The following is a 20,299-nucleotide window of genomic DNA, read 5'->3' as shown; positions in this document are numbered from 1 at the left end:
GCTCCTAAAAAATAGAAGCTCCTACTTTTTAGGCTTCTATTTTTAAGCTGGTGGAAATGGGGCGGGGCTAGAAATTGCCCCACCAGCTTAGGAATTGTATTTTTTAGGACGCCCCCCTCCATGAGAGTCTAACCTTATAATATAAGCGACTACTCTAAATTCTAGTTAAAAAAAAACACTAACTATGCTGCAAACGAAACATTCTACAAATTGTAAAGGCCATCAATTTTGATGCAAGCCTGAACATAATGCATTTCGATTACTTTGCTCCATTTTTGTGGTCTTTTGTAAGTTGGCAATCATGAATATGACAATTATGTAGGAGGGCTGTTGATATTTGATTACTTCCCTCATATAAAATAAATCCTTTTGTGTACTTGTTTGGGTGGTGGATTGAGCTAAATGCATATAATTTAATTGGGTTCATTCCATATGCAGATTTTCAATCGAAATCAATTATTTTGCCTCCTATTTTAAATGAAACTCCAAGAATTTGCTGACAGGAGGTGTGTATGCATATGGGTTCTTAATCGAAAGAGTATTTGTTCCCTCATTTTTTTCAAATCATGATCTCTAGGGATTCTTTGTTTGCATGTGATCATATTTGATCCTATTTTCTCTCCTTGCTGTTTCGATTGTATATTTTAATTTGTGACCCGATTGTGTTTTTTTTAGCAATGATTGTACTATGTGGCCATACATTCATGTAAGCCTTAGGGCAGCTTCATTGCATATATAGTAGTATTTTTGAACTATAATCGGTTGTTGGTGAGTTGGCCTCAAGAGGCAACTGGTGTAAGGCTAGTGTTCTATATTATGTATTTCACCCAGGGCAATTTTTCTGACTGTATTCTGTAATTCAATAATGGAGAGTTTTTAACGTATGTTTGTAGGACTGAGTGTCTCTACGAATAAAGTTATGCACTTGACAATGATTGTATGTTCTCTAACCATAGTTGTAGCTTTAAGCAATGTTATTGATTAATCACTTCCGACATTGTAAAATCTTTGTAAAACTTTTGCAAGGTATCTTTTTAGTACCTTGCATGGAGTGTAATTAGTTGATCACTTCCGACATTGTAAAATCTTTGTAAAACTTTTGCAAGGTATCTTTTTAGTACCTTGCATGGAGTGTATCTGTCTAGATTAATAAATTAAATTCCTTGTGTTGTAATTCCATGGTCTTGTATCTTCTGTGCTTAGACCCTATCTTAGCAATGCAAAAGTGTAGCTCATTCTTTGTTGTCATCATTTTTATGTTTCAACTCTAGATCACATGTTCATTACTTATTTGATATTCAACCATATGATCCAATAGGATGAAAGCCACCAATTTGTTTTTTTACCTATCATCACACTATTAGTCATAAAACAGAATTTTTTTTAAGTTCTTTAGCATTAGCTATTCTTCCCATTCTATATATTCCATTGCCATACAGTGTGGAATATATATTGTTTGAGTCACCCAAGTTGTATCTTTAGAAAGCTATACAGTGTGGTATTACTATACAACCCTACATGAAGTTTAGTATGAGATTGAGAATATCTTTGGGGATAAATGATGGTGCATTTTCTTGATCCACCACTTTCCAATAGAAGGGGGCAAATGCTATCAATGAGTTTGAGGAATTGTTTTAGAAAGATTAGTCCTGAATTGTGCTGACCATAATAAGAATTCATAAAATTGCCATCATATGAGCACATGCTAGGAAGGACAAAATCATTGCACCTAAAGTTTCAATTAATCGTATGAAGGCATTAGATAGGGATAGTGCCAGTGTCATTGGTGATGAGCTGAATAAAGCAAGTGAAAGCTATTGTTTTCCTAACTATGATAGGAGAGGACATACCCAGTGGCTACCATCTGTCAGAGTGTCTCTAGTATAGGGGTCATCTCTTGTCCGTTGGAGGTAGGGGTGTGAACATGTGGTTGAGGCCGCATCCCCACGCCCCAGCTGTCCAGCTAAAAAATGTCTTCTAAACAAATAAGCGAAATCCAAATGCAAATTAAGTTTGATAAAATCGCTTTTAATCATTATCAATTTCTTATCTCCCATATTAAATTGAAAACAATTGCCACATCTCCTAAATTATGGGGTTTTTGATTTTTTAATCTATTCTATAGTCATGTTATCTCTAAAACATCTTTCTACTTCTCCCTTATACGAATTCCTAGTAATCATTATTATGAGCAGTAAAAAGATTGTAAACGTTTTGAAAACAAAGCAAATAATTCCATTTTAAGCATCATGGTGAACAAGAAAGAAAGGTTTAAACATTTTAAAAAGAAGGATTTCTTCCTCATCCTTATTGCCTGCTCTGTCCATGCAAATTATTCTAACAACGTTCTTTTACACCTCATAACATTCGATTTGAATGGTTTTTTAAAATGCTATTTCTTCCATGTGAAATGCCTCTTCTGCACCTGAAGACTAATCTTATTCATTCAAAAATTTAAGTCCACTTTTGTATTTTATTTGTTAGATTCTTGAATTCTTCTCAATTGTTAGAGATGATAATCCCAACTACCCTGCCCTTACCATCATCCTCCATATGCACATTGTCAATAGAGCATTTACTACATAATTCTAGATTCTTCTCAGACCGACCATTCTGGATAGTTCTCACGGACCATGGAAATTGCATGTGTTTTGAATCAGCAGAATTCTAGATTGTTCTTAAGACCTCTATTTAAAGAGGCATTATTTATCGGTTTGATCATCACGTGGCAAGATGATCAAGTGATCATAAGCAAGATAAATTAGACGAATGCTATAGCATTTAGGAACACATGTAATGTTTCTTGTCAATGAATTAATAGAAGTTGAGGTACTGTAGCACAGAGATTTTTTACAGAAATTAATGTATTTTCTATGCTTTTGAATTTGTATTCATTTTGTTCTTCTTTTAAAGAATCTATCTTAAAAGTTAGATTTGTATTTTCCTTCAACATTCTTTTGCCTAATTTTCCCATTAGAATAAACAATTTTAACTCACCTGAAATAGTTTAGTTGTGCCTTTAGTTCACCACTTTTTTTTTTGCAATGTCATCATATATTTGAACAAATACACAGCATAATATTTATAATTTGAAAACTTCATCATCACCTTTTCTAGTGACTATTATGTCATCCTTCTGCAAACTCTTCTCCAAAGCAACATACAATTTTAAATTATTAAGCAATTATGGTTAAACACAACAGTCCCTTTTACCTTCAAAATCAACTGTGGGTTACTTCTTAAATCGAAAGCTTAAAACCCTAGTTCTCATGCGATCTGGTAGCAGTCAAACTTAGTGATCTCCTAACGACAGCTACCAATTACAACTATCTTCAGAGATTCCAACGATCTGTGGCTTCAGCGGCAAGTGATTTTCTTTAACTGGTGGCGATCTCAACCTTTTGTCTGTGATCTTCTTTGTTTCCAGCAATCTTCATGCTTTGACTGCGATCTATAAAACTCCCTTTGTCATCAACAATTAAAAACCCTTGTTTTGGTTCTGTGCTGACTGCAAAATACCTTTTGACCTGAAACCTCAAACGATTCCCCTGTTAACAATAATTGATCTCCACAATGATCTCTTAATCCTGCAGAAAAATCTCTGATTAACAACTTCAATATCTCCAACCAACGATTGTGTGGGAGACTCCTTTGTTTCCGTTAAACCCTTTAACCTCGCTCTGATACCACCCTAATGGGTGTGAATGGATTGGATCAACACCTCATATTGAAACACAAACACATAATTTAGAAAGAAACACACAAAACATATAAACAAATAAATTCAAACAATTACCCCATGTGCTATGACACATTTTCATTAATAACTTGAATCTGTTACATTCGATTCACTTGATGTTAAAATCATTACATCTGCCTCCTTAAATAGAGGTCTTTGGACAATTCTAGAAACATTTTGGAAACATCTTAGGTCTTTTGGCTGATCTTACAAAACATTGAATATTTTTCCCTTTTAACCTAATCTAGAACATTCTATTGAAATGATCATCCGAGTGGGAGAAATTATATATCCCAACATCAATTCCAATGTCTCTTTTTATAAATTCTAATCTTAATAAAAAACAACTTGATTATATATGACTTGTTTTCATCTCGTTTTACAATTTCTAATCTATTCTTCTCTTGGTCATGCAGTCTCTCTCTTGAGCGAAAGCATTCTGTTCGAGTCTAAAACATAGGTGTTAACATATTGTCTCTAAAACTGGCAATAGTGCTCTCCAGCATTAAGGTTTCTATGTAGCATTCGAAGCATTCCATAAACTACCATATAGAGTCGCTAAGACATTCACGTTAAGAAAATTATGCTTCTAAACATTATGCTTCTATTTCTTAGAGATGTATTTCTACAATAATTTTTAGGGGATTTTTACTTCTAATTCTTACTCCTCGTTACTTCCTGCCATGGAACTATATCGGGGGGAGCAATTTTAAATGGTGATTAATCTTTAATTGCACCAACAAATCAGGGAAAAATTACAAATTACCAAGCAAGAGAATGCACGTCTTGCAAGGTCTGTGGCGGTGTGTTGTAGGCGAGCATAGGCTTTTAGAATCATGAGGCAACAAAAGCATAAGTTTCCACAAGTCTTATTGCAGTCATTGCTTAAATGGAGGGTATGTTGCTTCTGCTAAATGTTACAGACTTTTCCCTCTACTTCACATTCCTTTTCTACTTTCACATTTTTGCATACACCATATAAACAATCGATGTACAACATAACAGTCAATGTACCTTGTTTATGTTTACACATTATTTACATTCTTCACAACTTGGACAAATCAAAGTGTTGTAGATACTAAGTCTGGATGATTATCAACTGTGGGATTATATTCCCAAATTGTTGGCCAATGGCACCCAACTGCAACAGATTTATCTTTCAAGAAACAACTTACGATAAAGCATTCCAGATGAATTTGGTGGTTTGGGCAAGCTAGAGTATCTCTACCTAGAGAACATCAATCTTGTTCAAAGCATTCCCAAATCTCTAGCCAAGGCTATAGGAGACATTGAAGATTGATCATTCCAGTTTGGGTTTTATTTACACTTTCACATCTGATTACATAATTTGGGGGGTTTATTTGTACTTTCACATTTGATCCTAGAATTTTCCAGGTTTGTGTGCAGCATGCAAATAGTACCTTGGACTACCATATTTGCTGATTTATTGTAAGTGCATAATTACATATACATTTTTGTAGAAGCTAGGGTTTGTAAATCAATACAATGATGTTATGTAACACAATTCAGATATAATTGAAAAAGATGTTGAGAATTTGTTAAATATTTGGGGTACTCATTTTTCCATTCTCCAATTGACGTTCTATTTAATTTTGTTTCAAAAATATTAGAAAAATTAAAAAATGATATATTCCCAAAAATTACGGTTTTAGGACATTACAAAGGAATGCACCCTCCTCAATGTTGAATTTTAGACTTTCAGATTTAACCTGTACTCATAAAACTGAAGTTAATTACTAAATCAATATATTTGCTGTTTAGTTTAATTACTTTCAGACTTTAGACATAAACATTAATTGAACAAAATGAACACAACACACAAATGCCTTGGGAAAACGTCCTAGGAGGAAAACCCAGCCAACAGATCTTCAGATCTGACTATGAATTATATCCAATTGTAACAGTACATTACTTAGCTGGTAGCTTTGATGTGGCACACCAATTTGTCTAAGCCTTTCACACAACAATACACCTCTTGAATCTGTTTTGCATATAGCAGCAAGATGACCTTTAGATGAGCAGATCTGGAAATTGTCTTTGGCTTCACATATGTCTTGCAATTCGCATCTTCTATTGAAGTTCACCCTTGTATTAACAATCGCCTCAATGCACACTTCCTTCACTTTGCTTTTAGAATTCTTTCTTTCTGATTCTCGCACTTGCAAAATGATTATCGCATGTGATATCATTGTGTTAATGAGGTCAAGTAGTTGTTTATTTATATGAGGCAAGAGGACCTATTTGAGGCCGGCTTGGTGCTGATCCCTTTTATTTGTTTTATTACTTTATAGGGTTGGCCCTATTAGAGGGAACACGTTTCCCTTATGAGTGGCGTGTGTCTTTTAGTTATAGGGTCGGCCCTATTAGAGGGAACATGTTTCCCTTTAGTGTGGCATGTGAGAAGGGAGAGAAGGGCCCAGCCCTTGGCGGATTTTAATGTTGCCTTAAGGCAATTGGAATCCGCATTCTACCTAGTTACAATCAACACTTAGGAAGGATGTGGAATGGTAAAGAAAGAACAATTGTATCTCCCCATTACGTAAAATACCACTGCCCCATCAATAGGACCAACACTTGAAGATACAAATCAACTATTTGTTCTTATGTTTTAAGGCTTGTGCTATCTTAACTATGTTGTTACTTTGTCTTAGGAGGATGATGCCTTTGATAAAGACATCTAGCTCTTCCTCCTAACAAGATGGGTTTAGTATTATTGACCCCTTGTCCTTGTGTTGCTTCTAGTGTGAACCTATTTGATCTTTCTAAGGTCTCTTTGTATGTTTCCCAATCTAACATTATATTTCAAATGATTTGGGAGAAGTTGTAATCTCTTTATTTAAATTAGCCTTTGATCAAGAAAAACATTAATTATGATTGAAAATTCAAACAATCGAAACTTTGAATTATCTTTTCCTTGATAGTGCTGGAAATAAAAGAAAATGAAATCCTTCCCCATTATGAGAAAAATTTGCGACTCAAATTGGGTGCTTATAGAGCTATAAGCCTCACATGATTTGAACATTGACCTTGACCAGATTGAATTTTATTCTAAAATCTAAATACATTTTTTTCATTAATTTGCCATTCTTTTTTGTAAACCATTATGTTGTATATAGTTCTGATATTCATAGTAAAGTTTTTCTAATAGATTCGATCCATTATGTGGATCTTGTTATGGGAAAGGCTTCTGAACAATCTTTGTGATGAAAGTTACATCAACAATTTATTAGTTAATTTTTTAGTCTGAATATTATCTTTCTTCATCATTGTTCTTATTGAAATTTTCTTAACTTATTTGGGTGGTTGCCTGAACCAAAAACCCTTAATTGTGGTCTTGGTTCTTGGACTATGTCAAATTCTTACTAAAAATTTGCACTTGAGAAAGATGACTGCTAAAAATGAGTACAAAGACTTATTTTCTTGTATGTGGGAATGAATTGACATGGATAAGTTGGGGAAGTTGTGGATCAAAAATCATACACTGGAAAGAATACCTTTAAAGTATAGAAAGTGCAAATTTACAATAGCAACTAACGGACAACTTAAGCTATCCAAGTTTACAACACCCAAATTGCATGGTGTAGGCTAAGTTAATGCATCAGGTGTGTTGCAATTTGTGGGTCTGATATTCAACCCACAGAAGGAACATGTAAAGCAACTCCTAGCTATTCTAATGGTTGTGGTCTAGTGATTAGTGTCACTCAATGCTATTCTAGAGGATTTGCTCCTTGCATTAATTCAGGGTTGAATATGCAATTTGTAAAATGGGCTGTAGGAAATAATAACCCAACCAAAATAACCTTGGACAAAATAACCCAGACACAATAACCCAAGCAAAAAATAACCCAAGGTTATAATAGCCCAAGACAAAATAACCCATGGTCAGAATAACCCATGGACAAAATATCCCCGTAAGAATATAGAGAAAGGAAAATAAAATTTATAAATTACATGTATGTTGCTAAAAAAATGATTATTCAAATTTTCAATTAAAGTGTCAAATTACGAGCGATGCCTCTTATATAATCTAAAATGTTATGGTTGTCATAACCATCAACCAATCTTTTTAGTCTTTCTTTGAGTTCATAGTATTTTTTCCTACTTGGTTGCCTAGTGTATCCAACCATATATTTCTCTATTTTATTATCTTGGAGAGCCTATTCTTTTTACATTTCTTTGATGAATTTCTAGACTGAGTTGTGTAATGCTTGAAGAAAAATTCACTAAATTCTCTATGCCATCCCTCAAGAGTATTAATGGTTTTGGGAAGACCATCTTGAATAGCTGAATAGCAATTCCACATTATGATTAGAAACTTGGGTGATCGTTTTTTGCCTCATCTAGTTAGTCTACAAATCCATGTATCTTCAAAATAATCAATTATGGATTGTAGAGTCTCCTCATGTTTTGTATAATAAGGAGATTGTAGAAGTGTTTCAAATGCATCAATTATGTCTATCTGAGGCACAAAAGCTAATGCAACAAGTTTCTTGATCTCAAATGTAAATACTTCATTGACACTGTAATGTGTTTGTAGACATTCTTCTTGAACTTTCCTCCACAAGCATTGAGAGAAATGGAAAAACATCCCCGAATAGTGACATTTGGAAAATTTTCAGAAATAGCTACCATGAAACCTAATTCAAAATCAATAAGTATATTTTTGGGGTTTAGATCAGGTTGATGTTGTTTTAATTATGCAAGTACTTGTGTATAAGTGATTCTTGTTTTGTTGGTCATAAGACTATAAATCAGTGGAAATATTGCATCAATTTTCAAGTCATGAATCATGTACAACTATTGAAAAATACTTGGCACTATTTTAAATGTATCGTCACTATACCAATTTTCAGATTCTTTCAGTAATTGCAATCTCTGTGTGGTGGTGAATATTAAAAAATGATTCTCATCATTAGTGTCATGAAAAAGAAAGTTTTTCCCTCTATTGGTAATTGTATATTCAACTGGTAAGATAAGATCGATCGATGTCTGAGGATTTGGTGGTGGCACTTCAAATCTTAATCTTTTTCTTCAAATCATTTTGGACAATACATTGGTTGATGGTATTGTTCCTACTACGAGTAATTAAATATTAGAACATGAAGCAGCAATGATATTTCTTGTAGAATCTTGAGTCGAGCACACCATGTCTTTCATTTCATTCACTTTGTGTTGACAATGATCATCTCAGGTTTTAGAGCATGATTATGTTATGTACTGCTAATCATATCATCAGAATCTATTTGTGTCGTAGTATAGAACCAACTTGAACATTTATTTGCAAAATATTCCTAACAATGCTAGATCATTTTATTGATGCCTTGTCGATGAAACAAAAATGTGTAACCATTTAAAATAAGTAATTTCTTGTTTTCTTGACTTGTTAAAAATTGAAGAGGCATTGTATATATTAAAAATTATGAAGAATGTGTTGGTTCCCTAAAAGTATATTGATTTTTGTACACTCTTTAAGAAAACCTTAGGAAAATTTAAAATAATATTCAAAAAAATATATTACAAACTATCTTTTTCTATGAATTTGGATTTTTCCTCTTCTTATCACTCTACACACTCTTACTACTTCTCCCCTTCTTCCTTTCTTTACTTCTCTTAATTCTACCACTTTATATATCTTCTCAATGCCTCTTCATAATGCCTTTTCAATTATTTCTTTTCATAATAACTCTTAATTAGCTTATTCCCACGAAATTGCCTTTATTTTTGTAATTATTTACCATTTTATAGGTTATTTAAGCATATTAAAGGTGTTTTGCAGCTATTTTAGGGGTATATAATGGATATATGGTCTAAAATAACCTAAATAGCCTCTATGGTGCCTCACAATCCCTTTTTTTTTTAATCTTAAAGCTTAATGTTACTTAATCTTTTTTCATGCTTGTTTATGTTCCTTGTAGTCATATTTATTTAATTTAGTTTAATAAATAGTTTTTGTGACTATTTATGGTCATTTGGGCACATGAAGAGATAGCAGTGCAAATTGGAGCAAAAATTTGGCATAAGAATTGGAAAAAAATCCACACTTCAAACATTAGGGATGCAATCATTCACAGTACTCCCTTCTAGATAGAACCATATGCATGATATGCATGATGGCTTTTAATATTGTTTCGCTTTTACAGTTTCCATGGCTTCTATCTAAAATGTTCTCTCAACTTGGTTTAATTCCTTCTACATGATCTAAATTCTAACATTCTAATTGATTTTATGTCATTTCTAGTTTACTAGCTTGATCTAAAATGACCACAGGTTATTCTGTCCATGGGTTATTTTGACCATGAGTTATTTTGTGCATGGATTATTATGACTGCGGGTTATTATGACGAGGTTATTGTGTGTAGGGTTATTTTGGCTAGGTTATTATGTCTGGATACCTGTAAAATGGAGAGGTATATAAATTTATCATAGGTTTACATGCATGAAAATATGCTTAAACATAACCCATCATAATTCATGAGTAAAAAGGCCAATGCTAAATTGAGGTTTATGTGTGTGTGTATATATATGTATATATTACATAATGTCCTAAAATTTCACCCCTTGCAATTTTCGATTGCATTTGGATCTTCACCTTAGTGTTTGTGCTCCTCGGCTTGACCGAAGACCTAGTAATGCTCATACATATCAAAAACACCATGAAATTGACTGATGTACCTTTCCTGCACCTTGATCTTGCCTCAAATTAGGGTAGGACTAGGGTGTGGCACCCTGGTTCCCCTTAATTGGGACCTATCTTGGGCCCCTCTTCCTCTCCTAACTCAAATTTGAAGTAGGAAAATCCCCCCCTATGTCGGCTCATGTTAGAAAATCTGTCAATTAATCCTACAGGTAAGTATATAAGAGGGATTTCCCCTCTATTTTGACAGAACATGAAATCCATCCATCTATCATCCACACACAAGAGATCAAGCATTCAAGCATTCAAGAGAAATTGAGCACTTTCAGTCTTCCTTCAAGCTTTGGAGAAATAATAGAGTCAATATTTTAGGCATTGAAGAGGAGATCATCATTCTAAACCATGAAATCATAATTTCATGTGGAGGCAAGCAAAACTTCATAATGAGGTATAAGCATTTCATTTTCAAGCAATTCAACATCCCCTCAAAGAGGAGGATTTCTACTTTCAGTCATTTCAAGTACATTATTTCAACCACTTGGTTAATTCCAAAAATGGGGTTTGACCTAAAGGCAAACCCCTATTCCCAATACATTTCCCTCTCCTTGTGTGTGCAAAAAGCAGGTGCGCAATTGTTCTTCTAGAGTTAATCTTTATTTACAAAGATGGAAAAACCCTTTTTGATGCGCGAAAAGTTTGGAGGACCGATATGAGGGTGACCTGGTCCGAAAACACGGTCCCTACAAATTTTGGCAAATTTTGCAGAGCAGCTCCGAATCATCTCAAACTTCTCAGATCCAAGTGCACGACTGAATCCCGAATTTGTAGCTCGTTGTTTTCTCATACTTTGTCTTCATTTTCAGTACTTTGTCTTAATTCAACTTGTCAACTTACAAAAGAGGGCAAAATGCATTCCAAACACAACCAATCTACTTAGCATTCAATCCTTGCATCATTTTTGGATTGGATCTAGTGGATTCATCCCCCTCTTTTGATGGTAAAGTCCTCCCCAAGTAAAAATTGAGCTTAGTGAATTTTCCTTTCCCCTTTGGGTGGATTTACTAAGCTCCCAATTTTTCGCTTTACATTTTGGTGAACCCGACGTGAACACCGTTAATTCTAATTTTTTGTTTTCAGATCTGAGTGTATCCAATTTAAAATTCAAATTTTCAATTACAAGTTTAATTTCCCTATAATTTTGAAAAATTTAGAGGTTAAATTCATTAAAAAACCCTAATTTTTAAATTCAAAATTTAGCTTGTGATTTGTCTAAATTGGATTGATTGTTTCAGATTTGAGAACTCTTCAATTTTACAATTCAAGTTTTCATTTGCATGTTCAATTTTCAAAATTTTTTAAAATTAAGTCGTTGAATAAAAAATCATAATTTTTAATTGAACTTGTGGATTGTATAGATCTTGAATTAATTTTCAAATTTGGGTCCTTGCTTCAATTTCAAAATTCACTTTCCCTCCTTACAACATTCAAATTTTCAAATTTAAATTTTTCAAATTAAGCGGTTTATGCAACAAACCCTAATTTTTAAAATTAAGTTAATCTTGTGCAATTTTAAATTTTCCTTTAACCATTTAATTGACCTAATTAAATCTAAAGCTTTGTGTCTTACTTCTAAACATCATAAAAGTCAGCCCTTAAGTGTGCCCTTTTTGTTGATCTTTCAATTAATCATTTTATCAAACATCCTAATTGTGTCCTATTTCGATCTTCAAGGCTTATTTTTGCATATCTCGACATCTTCAATTCCCATATCCTTCTGGAATTCGTATTAAAATCATAAAAATCTTGCACCCCCAAAAATTTGGTAAAAGGTTGGTCGGATCGTGTGTTCAGATCAAGTCACTACCTACTTGGTCCCGACTTTTTCTCCTCAAATTTTAGGAGCTTGTTTTGATTGTATTTTATTGCACAATTCCAGAGATTTATGAAATTTTATTGATTTTAGGTCATCCTAAGGTCGAAAACAAATATGAATTTCAACATGTCAATTTTCAATTTAAATTTCAAATTAAGTGGTTAATTGCATATACCCTAATTTTTAAAATTAAATTGATTCCTTCAATATTTCAACATTCCAAAATTTTAATATTTTAAAATTAAGAAGTTAGATAACCCTAATTTTAATTTTGATCTTCCTTCCTTTCAAATTTTTAAAATTAAGAGGTCATTTTTAGCCCTAATTTTGAATTTCTACCTTCTAAGATATAATTTCAAATTCAAATTAAGAGGCTATTTTGACAAAGCCATAATTTTAAATTTCAAACTCCTAGGAGATTGCATTATTCTTTCAATCATTTTGCATTCTAAAATTCAAATTTCTAATTTCCCTCCCTTAGTTCATGAGTTTTACTACTATTAGTCCTACCTATAGTATCACCATTAGAAGAAGTTGTAGAATTAAGGCTGCCCAAGGTTTAAATACTGAGGAGATGGAGCCTAATTTGGATAGCTTTTTCAATGAGTATATTGGTGGTTCTTCCAATCCTACAGATATTCTCGTTTATCCTCTTGATAATTCTCATGATGTGGAGGAATCACTAACTAGGGTATCCATTGATGAATTGGCAAAGATGGACAATCGATTTGACAATCTTCAACAATGGATGAGACAAGAATACCCAGAAAGTGAAGCTCTCCCATTGATTGAGGGATTAAAAATAATGATTCAAAATGATAAACATGGTGTTGATATCTTGTGTGGTATTTCTCATATTGTTGACTCTAATATCATGCCTATGAAGATTTTTGCTGAAAACCTAGGTTATACACAACCTCCTAGTCAAGTTAATCATTCTATTCCTTTGACAACTCCTATGACTAGTGTCCCTACCTTCACATCAAACATCATGGATACTTCTATGCAAAATGTTATACCTACAAATGTGAGTCATGGGGGAAATACCTCTTCTTTAATTTCCCCTACCATTAGTGTTCCCCTTGTTACCCAATCACACCCACCACCTATAAATGTTAGTCAAGGGGGCAACTCCTTCAATCAAAACTCCTTCATTCCTCCTATGAGTCTTCTATGTGTTAGACAATCTTTTCCATTACCTACTTATCATAGTTTCCCACCTCCCTATTCTCAATCTCTTCCTTCATTCAACAATGTTATTACTCCATCTCAATCCAACATGTCTAATTTCAATCCTTCTACTGAAGCTACAATCAATAGTCTAGCCCAAACAATGTCTTCCTTACAACAACAAATAGCTTCTATAAATCAATCCAAGTATAATGTGCCCACATTTGATGTAGTGAGCCCATTATTCAATGACATTGTTAGAGCCATCCCTCCTAAACATGTAGAATTTCCTCAATTGGAACTTTATAATGGACAAGGTGATCCCTTAACTCATGCTAAAACATTCCAAACTTTGTGTAGTGACGTTGCTCATGATCAAAGAGTGTTAGCGAATTGTTTACTAGAACATTAAGGGATAGAAATTTGCAATGGTATTGTTCTTTGCCTCCTTATTCTATTACTTATTTTCAACAATTGGCTAATGCTTTTATTCAACAATTTCACAATAACATTGGTCCTAAAGTTACTTTGACTTATTTGATGCATTGTAAACAAGGAGTTAAAGAAAAAGTGACTGATTTTATTGGTAGATATAAGAATTTGTATTCTCAAATTTCTTTTCTTGTGCCTGATCAAGATAATCAAAAGATTATTATTGCTAATTTACAAAAGGATATTAGAGATAAACTTCTCTTAACTGAGTTTATTTCCTTTCCGTAGTTGTGTGCAGTACTTCACAATTATCAACTGACTGTGAGTCAATTGGAACAATCATCTCCTTCCATGGCTCTGATAATAGTGATAGTTCTCAATAACCATTTGTGAAGTTCAAACCAAACAAAGGATTCATGAAATGCACTGACAACAACAACAATCAACTGGTAGGTGCTATAGGTGTGCCTCCTTTGTCTAAATACTTTCGAAGAGAAAAATAATTTACTCCTTTGAATGAATATTTGCATAGCATTATGTCTCAGTTAATACAAAGGAATGTGTTAAAACTTCCCCAAATCAAGCCAATTGATCCATCTAAGAAAACTTCACCTTACTTTGATGTTAAATCCTTTTGCCAATACCATCGTCAGCCTGGTCATGATACTGAAAAATGTTTTTCATTGAGAAGTAAGAATCAAGAATTGATTGACAATAATACCATATATGTGGTAGGTGCGAATGATAAAGGAAACAAATATGTAGCTCCTCCTAATCAAAACCTTCATATTTTCACTGATCATTTATCATCCCATTCCACTAATGTGATTGAGACTAATCATCTTTCTTTCTCTCCCAATGATGTTGGCCTTGAATCTAATAATATGGTGAACCATGTAGACAAATAAGAACCTCCTAAGGACTTGTGCATCACATTTGATCCTAGTGATACCATTAAAGCACCCAATGGCCCATTATACATAAGTGTGAAATCAAAGGCATACCTTCTAGAGGAGTTCTTATTGATTGTTCTTGCATGGTTAATGTGATAATTGAAGAATTTATTTATACTTTTCAATTTCATCAAGTGATATATGATGATATTGATGTGGTAGTTAAATTTTTTGATGTCTTCTCTTGTCCTTCTATTGGCTCTATAACACTTCCAATTGATGTTCACACTAAATGCTTAGATGTTCAATTTGTTATAATTCCTACATCCGATTGATTTTGTGTGAAGTCGGGACATCCTTGGCTCTCTTCCATGAAAGTGATTGCTTCTACTATTCACAAGTGTTTGAAATTTCCTCATAATGGTGAAATCATAACTGTTAACATAGCATATATCAACCTACAAAGAGGCATGGAAATGTTTGTCTTGATTACTTTTGGTCCAAATGATTCTAGCCTCTTCAACCTAGAAGTGATGCTCTCTTTAGATCATATCAAAACTAGAAAAATGAAATGATTTTATCTTTGAGTAAACCTAGAAATCCAACACTTAGCATTTCTCTTTATGATCATATACCCTTTCTTTAGTATAATATTATTCTTTCTCCTAAGGAAAGAAATAATCTTCTTCCCAAAGATGCACCTATTCCTTCTCCTAAAGAGAAGAGTATCCTTTCTCCTAAGAAAAGAGATATTCTTCTTCCTAAAGAAGAATCTATTTCTTCTCCTATGGATGAGTCTACTCTTCCTCCAAAAGATAGAAAAATTCTTCCTCCTAAACATCAAACTATTCCTCCTAAGACTAGACCTATCCCTCCTCCTTATGATGGACCTGGTGTTGGCAATATAGCATTATAACAAACAATGAAAGATTGTTGGCATTTCAATAAGGATATTGAGAAGGTTGTTGATGATTATGGATATAACTGATTAAACATGTTTACTGTCTTGATATTATTATTTTGTCATTGATGTCAAGAAATTGATTTTCTAATTCAGTATGATGTTGCCATATCTTGAGAAGTATGATTTGAAGATTATAAAGATGTCGGTAATAGACACAGAAAAGCATATGATGAATAAGGGGATGAATAAGGTATTCAATGGGCAACTAGTACCGAGTTAGACAATGATGAGATCATGATGTTTTAGATTGTTTTAACATCATACATATGTTGTAAATTTTAAAGGTTAATACTATACTATGTTATCATGCAAAGAACCTAGTTGGTAAACCCTAAGGTTATCGCTATCAGTTAATGAAGGAGGAATGTCTACCGAGTGAAGTTTAGTATTCGCCGAGTTGTTACCAAGTTGTAACCGAGCTATAACAGAATGCATTAAATGTTTGCATGCATTATTTAATGAAGGAAGATGATGAGCTAGAACTGATTAAATGATTGGTGAGCCGTGAATGAAGTTTGTTAACGAATCTAAGGCAATGGAAAGTCAGCATGAAGATCTACAACTCAGATTGAACTGCAATACCCTGGCACAAGTTCCAAGAAATATATGCAAGTTCCTAGGTGGGGTAAAATGTTTTCAGATCGAAAGATGCATTGAACTTGGACAAGATCAAAGATCTGATGGCTATGATTGATCATGGGAAATGTGATCAAGGAGATTAAGCGGTTACCTAATTGTTTATAAATAGGAAACCGTTGATAAACAATGTATACGGGCAAGTGTATGCATAGGGATGCTACATAGTGATTACCGAGCACAAAAGCTTGAAGACCTATTTGAATAACAGAGTATAGAAGCCCAACAGATAGACAAGATTAGTTCTATGTCTAGATTGTATTGAACAAATAGGAATCTGCTTTAGCATTTTAGATGTGAAGTTGCAGATAAATTTTATTACTGTTATTTTGTGAAAGTGATAGAAAATCTCTTAACCGAGTGGACTTAATAGTCTTATTTGTAAAACCCTCTAGCAAGTTGACATTCTGATTGAGTGTTTGAAATCCTTTAACAAGGTCACTTCTAACAAGGTGAAGATCTTAACAGATCTGAGGGAAATCCCTTAACTGGGTCACATCTAGCAATGTGTTTGTAATCTTTAATAGGATTTGCTTTTAACCGAGCATACTCTAGAAGAGTATATTTCTTAGTGGGTCCAAAATCCCACAGTGGTTTTTCCCTATTTGGGTTTCCACGTTAAATCTGGTGTTATGAGGTTTATGATGTTTATATGCTTTTGAGTTTGCATGTTTAATAGTTTTGGTTATATTGCTGAAATATATGTTACCGAGGTTGAATCTGATGTTTTTATGGAAGATTAAGTTTGTATGATTCACCCCCCCCCCCTTCTCATCTTCTTGGCTATTGGATCTATACTTATATTAAGTATCAAAACTATAACCTGGTCTCCTTCCTACACCTCCCATTCCTCCTTTATATGGTGTGGTTCCTCCTCCTTCATCTTATAGAGAGAAGTGATCGAACTCTCCTATTGTCCAACCTAAAAGACCTCAACCCATTCATCCTTCCCTAAAAGAAGAGGTGAAGCCTATACTTGATGAACATAAACCTCCTCAACCTTCAGCCAAGACTAGACGAAACCGTTGTGCGAGAGAACACCGACGGAGACATCGTGATAGAGCTTGTGAAATTGCTTCCAAAACCATTTCTTCTCCTAAAACACCAACTGTTGACATGATTCTATTTTCTCCTAAGAAAGATGTTTAACCTAATTCTCCGAGATGCAAAATAATTTAAATAAATGATGGCTCAAGTTCTATTCCTATTGTCCAACTCCTATTCTTATTAATCTTGATGAAGAAATAGATGAAAATGTTGTTAATGATGAAAATGTTAATCCTAATATTTTTTATGATGAAGATGAGTATGTTGATATTTACAATGATTTAACTACAAAATTTTCAAAATCATTAATCCTAGCTCCTAGTATCGAACAAAGTGACTCATCATTATAGTATGGTCCTTGTTTGGAACTTGTGATAGCTCCATCTAGTGTGATTGATGTGTCTCCTCTTGTGTGTTGTCCACCTTCCCAAAATAATGATCAGCAAAATCAGAGGAGGATGGTGTGCTTGATTAGCTTCATTAGCACTGTAGATAATTCTTTCTCTCTCTTCTCTCTTTCTTATTTGTGTCATTCTTCTATTTGTTTCCCCTATTCTTCTATTTGTTGTCCCTAGTGTTGTCAATTCGAGGATGATGCAAAGTGTTGATATCTCTTTTGGTCTCTTCCATGTTGACTCAAAAGACACAAGTTTTCCCATCTTCCATGGTGGTTTCCTTTCCATATACATGATATACACGAGTTATCATAAAAAGCATACTGACTCCAAAGTTAGGTGAAACCACCTCGTGTTTTGTGCTTTGTGTTCATTATCCTTTGATTTATCCTCTCTTGGGGGCTAAATGATTGCAATAATATTTTTTTCTTCTTTGTGTGTATCCTACCTTAAAGCAATTTATCCTGGCAAGGCATGTACAATTGCTTTAGCATGGGGGCATATACTTCGCTCATGATTCTCTCTCTTGATACTTAAAGTTACTTAGCGAACTTTGTCTTTGTTTTGCAATTTTTGGTGTTTTCTTTTTCTTTTCATGACTCATAGTAAGAGAACCTTACTAGTTGTAGTCATGGTTCTCTCTTTCTCTCTCATGATCTTCCCTTTTACCTTGTCATTGAATTTGTAAGATCCTAAAGTCCACTAGGGGCTTGGTGAATCTTGCCTCTTTGACGTGATGAAAGTATTTCAATCTGAATTCCTTTTACTTTACCACGAGTATTTGTGTAAGCTCATACTCCCGCTAAAGTGGGGGCTAAATGTAGCATCCTAAAATTGAACCCCTTGCAATTTTTGATTGCATTTGGGTCTTCGCCTTAGTGTTTGCACCCCTCAGCTTGATTAGAGACTTGATTATGCTCATACATATCAAAAATACCATGCAATTCAGTGATGCACCCTACGTACACCTTGATCCTACCCCAAATTAGAGTAGGACCAGGGGGTGGCACCCTATTCCCCCTTAATAGGGACCTATCTTCGGCCATTCTCCCTCTCCTAACTCAAATTTGAAGTGGGAAAATCCGGTCTATGTCTACTCATGTCAAAAAATCAGTTAAATAATCCTACGCGCAAGTATATAAGAGGGATTTCCCCTCTCATTTGATAGAACATGAAATCCATCCTTCTATTATGCACACACAAGAGATCAAACATTCAAGAATTCAAGAGAAATTAAGCATTTCCAATCTTCCTTCAAGTTTTGGAGCAACAATAGAGTCAAGATCTTAAGCATTTAAGAGGAGATCATCATTCTAATCCGTGAAATCATAATTCCATGTGGAGGCAAGAAAAACTTCACAAGGAGGTATAAGCATTTAGTTTTCAAGAAATTCAAAATACCCTCAAAGAGGAGGATTTCTACTTTCAGTCATTTCAATTACATTATTTCAACCACTTGGTTAATTCCAAAACTGGGGTTTGACCTAAAGGCAAACCCCTATTCCCAACACATTTCCCTCTCCTTCTATGTCTAGAAAGAAGGTTTGTAGTTGTTCTTTTGGAGCTAAGATTTATTTGCAGAGGTGGAAAAACCCTTTTTAATGCGTGGAAAGTTCAGAGGACTGGTAGGAGGGCAACTGATGCAGGAGCATCCCTAGTTCATAGAAATATTGCATCAACCAAAAATATTTCCTTTTTGTTTTTCTTTCTTTTCGTAGTTTCAACAATTCTTTTTGTGTGTCCCTGATTTCGCTCATCGGAACCTATTGAGTTGGATTTTACTTGAAGATTGATAATCTTCCTTATTCCCAAACTTTGGAGCATTTGGATCTTTTTACAACAAGGTATCGCTATCAGTTTTCAAGACAATTTTCTGTTACCAGTTGCTTGGACCTATTTGCATTGGTGATCTACCGGATCCCCTTAAGTATTGATTCTGATGTTCCTTAGCATGTGGCCAACCTTTCCCCATGATCTACACTTCATCCTTTGGATTTTCTAGAGGAATTTCTTTGGTGGAGGCCAACCTTGTTGGTTTTACATGTTAGGTTTTGTTCTTCGGACTTTGATCCCTTTTTGGACCGACCATATCCCCTTAGATCGTATAAATAATTATAATAGAGCATTAGAATGTAATCAAGAAGTTAGACTAAGCATAGAAGGTAGATCTTAAGATTTGAGGTCCTGATTATGAGCTGTTATGTATTTTGAGCATGTTTTAGCAGGCCTATGAGTCGGTTTCTATAACCCAGTTGTTATCGATTGGTTGTAAACAATTTTCATGATTTAATTCAATCTATTTTGCATTGCCTCCATCATGTCCCTGTGTTTCTATTGTGTTTACTCTTGTTGACTCTTCTGGACTAATCCCTTTGAGGTCTCTCCTAGCCGGTGACTACTTCAAGTGGTATCAGAGCGATCTTTCATTCTAGAGATTGTGTTGTCCTGAGAATTTTGTTGTAGAGTGGCAGACTGTGGATCCGAACTACAACTAT

This window comes from Cryptomeria japonica, chromosome 2 (assembly GCF_030272615.1).
Source record: "Cryptomeria japonica chromosome 2, Sugi_1.0, whole genome shotgun sequence".
NCBI lineage: Eukaryota > Viridiplantae > Streptophyta > Pinopsida > Cupressales > Cupressaceae > Cryptomeria > Cryptomeria japonica.
This window is presented reverse-complemented; position numbering follows the sequence as displayed.